Here is a 9,884-nt window from a genome sequence, read left to right as displayed (position 1 = left end):
ATCTTGGAGGTCTCTTCCAACCTTAATGATTCTATGATTCTATGATTCTATTATTTAGGTAATTAACTTGTGAAAAACCTTCCTAAATATTATGGAATTCAGAATTTAATAGAGTTGAAAAAGTATTTTAGGCAAGGCTTCCATTACAACTGTTATTTAGATTTTGAAACTGCTGAACACTCCAATGCAGCTCCTTCTGGAATTCAAATAGACATTATCTTGCATAAAACAAACTTTGTTGAGGCTTTTTACACTCAGGGGAAAGGGGAAGAAGAATAGAAAATAAATCAGAAAAATACAAACCATTTTCCCAGGGAGCAAGCTTATTGAGTCACCAAACCAGGTGCCAGCCCTCAAGCTACATGTAAGTATGCTGTACTAGAACAACGTGAGACTTGATGTTGACATTCACCCATTCTTTGCTGGAACTTAAGGGGCTCCCCCATGGCATACAATTCACAGCATCCATTTTCTTCAGGTTCTCTCATTATGCTAAAGATAACAGTATTAAAATCAGCTTGAATAAGTATATTTACAAACAGCTGAATTCTAATTAATTAAAATTAATGACAGAAAAATGAGAGAAGGCAGATTGGGCCAGTAAGGCTTTCCCTCAGAGGAGACCTATCACATACAATAGCAGCCTTGTACAGAACAATGTTAGACAGGAATTTCTTTTTCATAGCTCTGGCTTTTTTACCCTCTGGACAGCTAGCTTGAACTGGGGACAAATATGGAAAGGACTGGTGACTAAATAAACAAGGAATAGCATGCTAGTATAAGGGATGCATCTCCTCTCCCCATCACAGACACAGAGACTGCCTGGATTTCCCCAAAGAAAGTTTCCGTTGTGCATTATGCAGAACAGACTCCTCTGAAATGGTGGCGATAGAAATCGCTGTTAATCTCACTTCACTGGAGCCATACCAGGAAAAATATGCAGTGAGTGGGAAATGGCATAACTGCTTTGGGCAAAAAGAGTAACTGAAGAGGAATTCTCTCATCTCTTCCTATTAATTTTCATGAAGGTATAGATAACACTCCACATGCTCTAATTTAGCACCCAGCTGCCTAGTTGCTTGTCATGAGCAAATTTTCTTCAAAAAATGCTGCTAGCTATTTCCCTTTTTCCATTTTAGAGTCACATTCCTGTTTTTTTTGTTGGTTTTGTTTTTTCTTTTCAGGCCCTTACCAGTTTCATCTCTGATTCTTTTCTGCTGCGTGGATTTCTTCCTCCCACTTACCCTGCCTTCAATCTTCTTCACATCTTTTGCTTCATTGTCTATGCTGTCTTTCCATACAGCTCCAGCTCTCCAAATTCCTTGACCTAATCTGTGGTCCATGCTTTCTTTCAATACCTTCTCCTGAAGCACTACCTCTAAATATCCACCTGCAAAACAGTGCCAGCAGACGAGAAGCCAGTAAACTGAAAAAGGAAGATGAACAAAAATGTTGGAAAAAATAAAACTTGAATGATCAATATCATGTAGCCATTTTGACTGTTTTCCATCCTGATTGATCCCAAGACAACCTTGTTCACTGTTCCTGGGCACTTCTTTGTTGGCAAGAAAAAATCAGAGCTTCAAGTTCTTCAAATACAGTTCAATCGCCTTGCTTTGCAGTGCAGTACTAGCATATTGGTGATAAATTAATGAATTAGTAAATACTGAAATATTAGTAATGATTAAAAAAAAAGCATTTTTTTATTTTCTCATGTTTCCCAATAAGGAGTCCTAGGTGTTTTGCATGCAGGAACAATTTTCAGGTTATGTTTTCTGATCAAGTCTGAAAACATAAACTGCTTTGCTCTGAGTTTCTGGTTCTGCATATAGTAGGATTATGGCAAAGCAATTCATACTGCTCTACCTTTAATCTATATCAACAGGAGGGCCAATTTAGTTTGTCTAGGGCTGGTACTTAAAAAGCCTGATAGATGTAACCTGTGAGAGTCAAGCAAAATAAGAGCAAAGAGGGTATTAAAAAAAAAAAAAAGGAAAAAAGAAAAAAAGGAAAAAGTATGTGTGAGAATTTCAAGGTTTGGGGAAGGGATACATTTGAGTGATATGATGATGCTGTGTTTTGTCTCCAGACTCCAGAAGGCTTCATATGTTTTTACATTAATAAAGCAATAACCATGAATTGCTTCTGCTTGTAAGCAAAAAAAAAAAAAAAAAAAAAATTAACAAAAACAGTTTTCACTTTATGTATTTATTATTTTAAACCTTTTCCATACTTGTCAATGTGAAAACATCACTTTTGCACTGCAGAAAGAAACTCTTTATAAAAAATGAATTTTTTACAGCTTTATTTATTAGAATACTTGCATCACAGAATTAGGAGATGTTGACTTCTTACATTTTATTATGGGATCTTGCATAGCCATCTTTAAATCTTATAGTTTAATTAAACATTTGAAAAAAAAAATCCATCCATCTTATATACATTTCTGTTAAACTTACTCTGTTTACCAGTTTATCTGGTGGTTCCATGAAATATTTTTATAATATTTTTCAGGAGGTCTTCGTTTATTTTACGTTATTCTTGCACATTAGAGCAGTAGGCATTTGCTAGCAACTCCACTTAATAGCATAGAGGCAGAGTTTGCTACTTCATCTCTTCTTACTGATGCAGCTCTGAGTGATATGCCCTCACTAGCTTCATAGTGACGACTTATTAGACCTGTGAAAACTAGTACTATTTGTCTGGAAGTAATAGAGAGACAAGCCCATGATTAAATGCTCCACTTCCAAGATGCATCCCGTTGCATCTGAGAACTACCTCTTTGCAGCTGCTTTTTTTTTCTTTTTTCTTTTTTTTGCACTGGAAGAAGAATACAGCGTGGTAAACATTGTTAAATATGTTTTTTGCCATGGTCTGACCATTTGAGTTTGGTTTGGTGATACAGAGTATATTGGGTTTACATGGCAAGGTTTTAGTATCAGGGGGGTGCTGCAGGGGTGGCCTCTGTGAGAAAATGCTAGAAGCTACCCCCATGTCAGACACAGACAGTTTCAGCCCACTCCAAAATGGATTCACCCCTGCCCAAAGCTGAGCCCATCAGTAGTGCTGGTGGCACCTCTGTGATAACATATCTAAGAAAGGGTGAAAAACACTGCACAGCAGATGTGGGAGAGAGGAATGAGAAAAAATGTGAGAGAAACAGACACCAAGGTCAGTAAAGGAAGGGGAGGAGGTGCTCCAGGCACCAGAGCAAAGACACCCCTGCAGCCCCTGGAGAGGAAACAGGTCACATGGTGACACAGGCTGTCCCCTGCAGCCCAGGGAGGACCACGGTGGAGCAGCTGGAGGACCCCATGCTGCAGCAGGTGGATGTACCCTGAAAGAGGCTGCAACCCATGGAGAGGAGCCCATGCAGGAGCAGGTTTTCTGTCAGGATCAGTGGCCCATGGGGGACCCATGCTGGAGCAATCTTTTCCTGAAGGACTGTAACCCATAGAAAGGACACATTCTGGAGCAGTTCTTGAAGAATTGCAGCCCACAGGAAGGACCCACGTCGGAGAAGGACTGTATCTCGTGGGAGGGACCCCACGCTGGTGCAGGGGAAGAGAGTGAGGAGGAAGGAGCGGCAGAAACAATGAATTATGAACTGACGGCAACCCCCGTTCCCCTGCACCACTCGGGGGTAGGAGGTAGGAGAGTCAGGAGTTAAGTTGGGCCTGGGAAAAAAGGAGGAGTCGCAAGAAAGTGTTTTCAGTTTTGTTTTTGTTTCTCAGTATCCTACTATATTTTTAATTGGCAACAAATTCAATTAATCTTCCCAAGTAAAGTCTGTTTTGCCCGTGATGGTAATTGGTGAGCGATCTCCATCCTTATCTCGACCCATGAGCTTTTTTCTTATTTTCTCTCCTGTCCTGCTGAGGAGCGGGAGTGAAAGAGCAGCTTGGTGAGTACCTAGTGGCCAGCCAATGTCAACCCACCACACAGAGTTAAAAAAGAGGAACTTTTCTTACTGTGAGGAATTTTTCAATTTCATCTCTTTCATAAGAGCTGGAGGCTGCTATGTAACATTTAGAAATAAAAACTGATTTTCACTGTCATCAGAAGAGGCATAAGAGGGAGAAACAAGCTTCACTTTATTTTATTTCTTAGGAATGACCTGCCTGTGGGAAAGATTCACTTTGAAGGGTTCCTAGCTCCTTAGCAGGAGACAGGACCCAAACAGCGGCTTCAGAGGATGGAATTTCAGTGTGCCAGAGGTACTCAAACTGGTCTCCCACCCAACATAATGTTAGAAGTTTTAAAAACTGTCCTTCCAAATAGATAAAGAACTTTACAAGTTTTTCATCACAGCAAAACAGTACCTTTCCCCAGAGTACCTAACACCTACTAGCTGGACAAGCATTTCAAATACCCATTATATGTATGCTGGTAAATGAAACAGGGATTCTCCTCTGACACTGAGACCAAATGGTACAGTACAGCTCACCTCCACGCAAATAAACTCTCATGCTTCCCAAAACAGACTGGCCATGGCCAAACTGCCTATTGAGAATGACCAGTGGCCCATGTTAATTCTTAGACCATCCTGCCAAGTGTACAGAAGACTAATGGCTGGATCAAACTCAAATCAGGTCAGACACTAACAGCCACTAGTGAATTAGCAGTATAGGCAATCACATGCCAGTTCTCAGGCTTATGTCCTTCTAGTTTACCACTAGCTGTAGCCCAGGCAGGTAAGGTATAAATTGTTGTTGTCCTACTCTTTCAAATTCAAAGTCCTAACTTCTAATTTATTCTGTAAAGATTTTTTTTGGGGGGGTGTATCTTCATCTATTTTGCATAACTCATTATAACTGTGATGAGTACTTAAGCCCACATTTTGGTTGTCAAAATTGCCAGCTGTAGAGCTAATCGCTTCCTGGAACATTTCTGCAGCTCCTAATGGTAGCTAGCATCACCAACAGAACCTGAGATCAGATTGACAAAGCGCCTCTTTCAGCGTGTCAGTATTGGTGATCCACAGGCCACACAGCACAATTTTAGCTCTAATATTAATACATTTCTAGCATGCCATGGAAGCACAGAGCCATAAATAATTTTGATCAGAAAGGACATCTAGATGTCATCTAATCTATCCCCCTGCTCAAAGCAGATCTAATCCAACTCATGACTCACGTCCAGTCAAGTCTTGAACACTTCCATGGAAGGAGATTTTACAACCTCTCTGGGCAACTTCCTCCAGTGTTTGGCCAGCCTCATGGTAGATAAAAATGTCTTTAGACCTAATTAGAATGTCACATGTTCCAATTTGTGTCCTTGCCTCTTGTCCTAAGGCTCTGTGCACCTCTGACAACAGTCTGTCTCCATCTTTTCCACATCCTCCAATCAGGTAGTTGTAGGTGGCATTAAGCTGCCTCTCAGCTTTCTCTTCTCCAGGCTGAAGAGGCCCATTTCTCTCAGCCTGCCCTTGTACATCATATTCTCTGCCCTTCTGACTATCTTGGCTTCTACTGGACTGACTCCAGTATGTCAATATCTTCGTTGCACTGGGAAGCCCGAAACTGGACACAGTGCTCCATTAGCTATTCAGAAACTGGAGTGATTCCATAGAAAGGTCCCTTCTGAAGAACATAACTAAGGCTTTATTTCAGACACCTGATAGGTGGAATCCAGCTTATAAATGCCATGACTATAAAATGCCACAGACATTGTCTTCACTCACCCTTTCCTTGAAGAGATTAGTTAGTCACAGCTATAGATGTTGGATCCCAATGGTGGGATCAGCATTTGCTCAGAAGCAGCAATATTGATCAAATAATACAAAACAGAAAAAGTTGTATTTTTTTCTTTCCTACTGGTCTCAGATTTAATTTTCTAATTTTCTGTAGCAGGAACCACTGGAAGTCCCACAAGTAAGCCTTTGTCCATAAACCATGAAATAAATTTACACCATTACAGAAAAAAATGGACATCCATATCGTAGTCCTTCCATTTCCCTTTTCCAATTTACTCAGTCTATTTTCATGTGCAACCTGAGCTGTTTTAAAGGTGAGCATTTTGTTCATTGTGAGTAGGTCTGGGGAAGTAACCACGCCTCGCTGCTCTTGATGCTTTTCAGAGGTTGTAATTGCCTGCTCGGGTGCTTAGACATTTGGAACAGAGAGTTCTACCCAGCACTTTCCCAGTATTGAACAAGCTAAGTTGGTCTGACCCAAATTGCCACTCAGCAATCTATCTTTTTAGCACCTTCATAAGGGATCTCTAATCTCTGACAGGAGATTGAATTAATTTACTGAAGTATGTGACCATACTTAACAACCTTTCTAACTCACGCACTTTCTGGTTTGCAGCCAAGATTTACATAATCATTTCTATTTTTGAGCTGTCAGGACTGACACATTTCCCAGATGCCTACATTTAGCCATTTTTAGCTTACATTTGTCCTAACCGAAGTATAGTCCTTCATCTCTAGCTTTTTAAGCACTTGACACACTTCTGTTCTTCTGGGATTGCAAAATATAATTCTATCTAGAAGGCTAGCAGTCCACTGAGGCCTTTAAATAACTCTGCTCTGATTATATCAAACACATCTAGGGATCCTTAATGCTCTTTCTGATGTAAGGCAATTTCAAGAATTACAACAAATAATAGTAACATAATTTAGAACTATTTTTTCTCTAAACAAATTTGTCAGAAATATTAAAAATCTTCACTGTTTGAAAACTACTAAGTGGATATTGGGAAGATTTATTTTGCCTTCTTTCCTCCCTATTTTTCATCCTTTCATTTTTTTAATTTTTTTTTTAAGTGGTACCTGAAGAGTGTAAGGAGGTTGCTGCTTGGTGTTGCCTTTCAAAAAGCATGCATACACAGACACACTTTTTCCAAATGTTTCAAAATGCTGTTATTCATAGAATAACTATAATTTATATGCACAGGGTTTAATATCAAGGGGGAACTTCTAAAATGTAATAGACTACGTATAAAAAACCTCAGCATACACAAGATAGTCCTTCTCAGCAGCCCATTAAGGTGTCATATCAAAGGACATAGAGAAAACTGGTGGCTGTCATTGTTCGGCATCTGTCACAAATCATGAGGTCACATTGAGCAATATCTATAGTATTTTACATACTGGTAAACTATGGCAGATCATGTGGATCCAGTACAGTTCAAGAGCATGTAGGTTTGCATATTTCCCTGGTATAGTAATGTATTTGGTATTTTCAGCAGTTGTCTGCTATTGCTGTACAAAAGAAAAAAATACAGAAAGACTTGACATTTTTGTTGCTTTTTCTTTGGATGCAATTTCTACCTAAAGCAGCTTCCACAGTTTCACTTCACATTTAAGAACTCCCTTTCACTGGTGAACTTTATTTCAGGAAGTGAAAAAGGCAGTAATATTCAGTCTAGAAGATGTCCTTCATCCTTTAATCCAAAAAGCATCATATTTTTCTTGTTTCTCCAGTTTCCTACAAGACTGAATCATAACAGTTATACACAAGGAGGCCGAATTGAGGTCCTATAGATAACTACAGATCAAATTTCTTACATTCTGAGTTAAATTTTTAAATCAATACTTTTTTAATATACTTGACTCTATGAAATAACCTTATATCTGTTTATTGATGTATTTATATACAGCAATACCTTTGGTCAGATATTATGTATAACATTTATTTTCCTTTCATATTTCAGGAGCAAAAATTCTAATAAGACAAATTATTCGGTAAAGCTCTTTCACATGGGGGAATAGAGCCAGATGCCAGAAAGCACTGGGGGGGAAATTAACATTACGATGCTATGAGAACACTTTAAATTGCTATACACTCCCAGGGCAGAAAAAGGAATTTAACACTTTTTCTTATCACTTCATTCTTTCTCAGTCTGCAACTCTAGCTGCATAACTCTGTGGTAAATAACACTGTATGTTAAAAACAAAACAAAACAAAACAAAAAAAAACCTCTCAACTGGAGATAAATATGGTCTTCAGTCTTAGTGTTGGCTCTGCCTCTGCCTTTGGCAGACAACATGTGGATAATGGGAAAGGCAAGTGATAGGGAAGTCCATAATACAAAACAAAACCATGCCATTATATAGGACATTGGCAGTACATGGTTACACAAAAAATTGGCAGTGTTCTTTCAGTTTGCATAAAGAATGAACACTCGTGGACTGTATTACTAAATTGATAAATGCCTTCTAGCAAATTACTTCTTTATGCATCCATTTTGCCATCTGCAATGTTATGTAATTACCTCTCAGGGTTGGGTTTTTTAACTAAGTTTTATGTAGCTAATATTTGTAGAGTATTTGAGGTCCTTGTCTGCTTCAAAACTTGAGATTTTACTGAATGACAAGCTAAAAAAGAGAGAGAGCATCCAATACTTACCCAATAAATAGGTTCTAAATAACATGGGATATTTGTCACTGCTTCACATTTCTGAGCTTACCAGGTAAACACACAGTCACAATCTAAAGTTTTAAAATAATGGAAAGCTTGTTAATCTATTCTGTCCATCTCATTGCTGGTTCAAAGCCTATTTATATACAATATGCAAATATGTCAGATTTATAGAGGATTTGGCTCATTTGAGAAATAGATGTATCATGGCACGAGGGTAAGTTTTTATTTAAAGTGCATTTACTTTCTCCAAATTTTTATGTCTCAGAAAGCTCCGTAAGTGTCACAATAAAGGTTTTATTTGGTCTAAAATATCTTTTCAGGAAGAGAATTGTTCCAATCTGTGTGTATTGATGCTGACCTTCTCCAGTTTCTCTCAGTGTCTGCAGAAAGGTGTCCATGCTGACTGCTGGACCTGCTGTGACCTTACCACTGGCCAGAAGATATCCCTGCCTGAAACCAGTGTGCAGGGTATGTCACTGGTATGTCACTTTTGCACTGGACTGCAAACAGTTACCAGGTAAGATGGGAAAAGATATTTCCATGAAGCTCTGGGACAGATATCGTAACTGTAAATGTGAATATGGATGTCTCGAAGCATAGGTTTTTAAATGAACCTATACTTTAATTGCAACAGTGGCCCTATTACAATATCCCCATGGTGACTTTCAGCAAAGTGAATCATTGCTCTTCCACATGCTGTCACCAAGCTGGGCCCTGCAGACACCAATCATCCATTATCATGCAACGAACGCCTTCAATGAGGCTTGATAGCGGGAGCCAATGACGCCACAGTATTGTAGAATGCACTCTGAGCTGCATGGGATCCTGGTCTTGGACAGCAGCCCTCTAGCCCACCAAACCCTTGAGGTTCCAAGGAAAAGTAAAGATCTTCAGTCTCAGTAAATCACACCTGGAATTTGATTCCCAGTGTGACAGAGGTTCAGGCCTACCTGGAATTCTCATCTCCCTCGTTGTAATATCCCCCCCCCCCAAAAAAAAAATCTTAAAATAAGTTTTAATAAGAGCTATTGAAAAAAAATGCCCAGTATATTATTGCTACCTGATCAGATCAGTTTTAAAATAATGGAAGAATCACCAATTCATCTTCTACTGTAACATCTCTACTTTCCTTTATATCCTCTAGGACCCAGAAAATTATAGAATTATAGAATCATAGAATAGTTTGGGTTGGAAGGGACCTTAAAAATCATCTAGTTCCAACCCCCCTGCCATGGGCAAGGACACCGTCCACTACACCAGGTTGCTCAGAGCCCCATCCAACCAGGCCTTGAATGGTTCCAGGGATGGGGCATCTACCACCTCTCTGGGCAACCTGTTCTAGTGCTTTATCACCGTCATAGTGAAGAATTTCTTCCTTATATCTACTCTAAAACTACTCTCTTTCAGTTTAAAGCCATTACCCCTTGTCCTATTACTACATGCCCTTGTAAAAAGTCCCTCTCCAGCTTTCTTGTAGACCCCTTCAGGTACTGGAAGGCTGCTATAAGGTCTCCC

This window comes from Pygoscelis adeliae, unplaced genomic scaffold (assembly GCF_000699105.1).
Source record: "Pygoscelis adeliae isolate BGI_AS28 unplaced genomic scaffold, ASM69910v1 Scaffold175, whole genome shotgun sequence".
NCBI classification, from domain to species: Eukaryota; Metazoa; Chordata; class Aves; order Sphenisciformes; family Spheniscidae; genus Pygoscelis; species Pygoscelis adeliae.
Note: the sequence above shows the minus strand (reverse complement) of the source record.